Consider the following 785-nt stretch of genomic DNA (forward strand, 5'->3'; position numbering starts at 1 on the left):
GATTGGTATGTCAACCACCTGTTAGCTCTAAAATCATTAAAGTATACAATCCCATACTAAAACAGTGATTAGAGTTGATTAGATGGGCTGTTGCCATGTTATCTGTGGGCTTATGCCCCTTAATGGAGGGCTTTTGTCCCATACATGCATTACCTAAAAACCCTATTCTAAAAATCAAATGAGAATCAAGATTTCTAACCTTCTACAACTAGAGTGGTACATTTGTTACAATCAGTGAACCTACATTAACACATCATTATCACCCAAAGTCCACAGTTTACATTAGAGTTTATTCTTGGTGTACATTCTATCGGTTTTGACGAATGTATAATGACATGTACCCACCACAGTAGTATCATACAGGATAGTCCTTATGATATTTTAGCCTGAAGTTTATTATATCAGATATTAAAGATTTCTGGCTAGCAGGTTAGCTCAGTTTGTTAGTGTGGTGTATAGCACCAAAGTCAAGGGTTTGAATCCCCTCATTGGCCAGCTGCCAAAAAACAAACAACAAAAAAAAAACCACCAAGATTTCTATGTGGCTGTCTTGGGGATCCAAACCCTTAACCTTGGTATTGTCATCACCATGTTCTCCCAAATGAGCAAACCAGCCAGCTCTCTACACTAGCTTTTTTAAGATTCTTATTTATTTATTTATTTATTTACTTACTTACTCACTTATTTATTTGGCAGCTGGGCAGTACAGAGATCCAAACCCATGACCTTGGTGTTACAAGGCAGTACTCTGATAGGTTGATATTTAGCTGGTATTTATTTTTGTT

Source organism: Galeopterus variegatus, unplaced genomic scaffold, assembly GCF_000696425.1.
Source record: "Galeopterus variegatus unplaced genomic scaffold, G_variegatus-3.0.2 Scaffold2114, whole genome shotgun sequence".
Taxonomy (NCBI): Eukaryota; Metazoa; Chordata; class Mammalia; order Dermoptera; family Cynocephalidae; genus Galeopterus; species Galeopterus variegatus.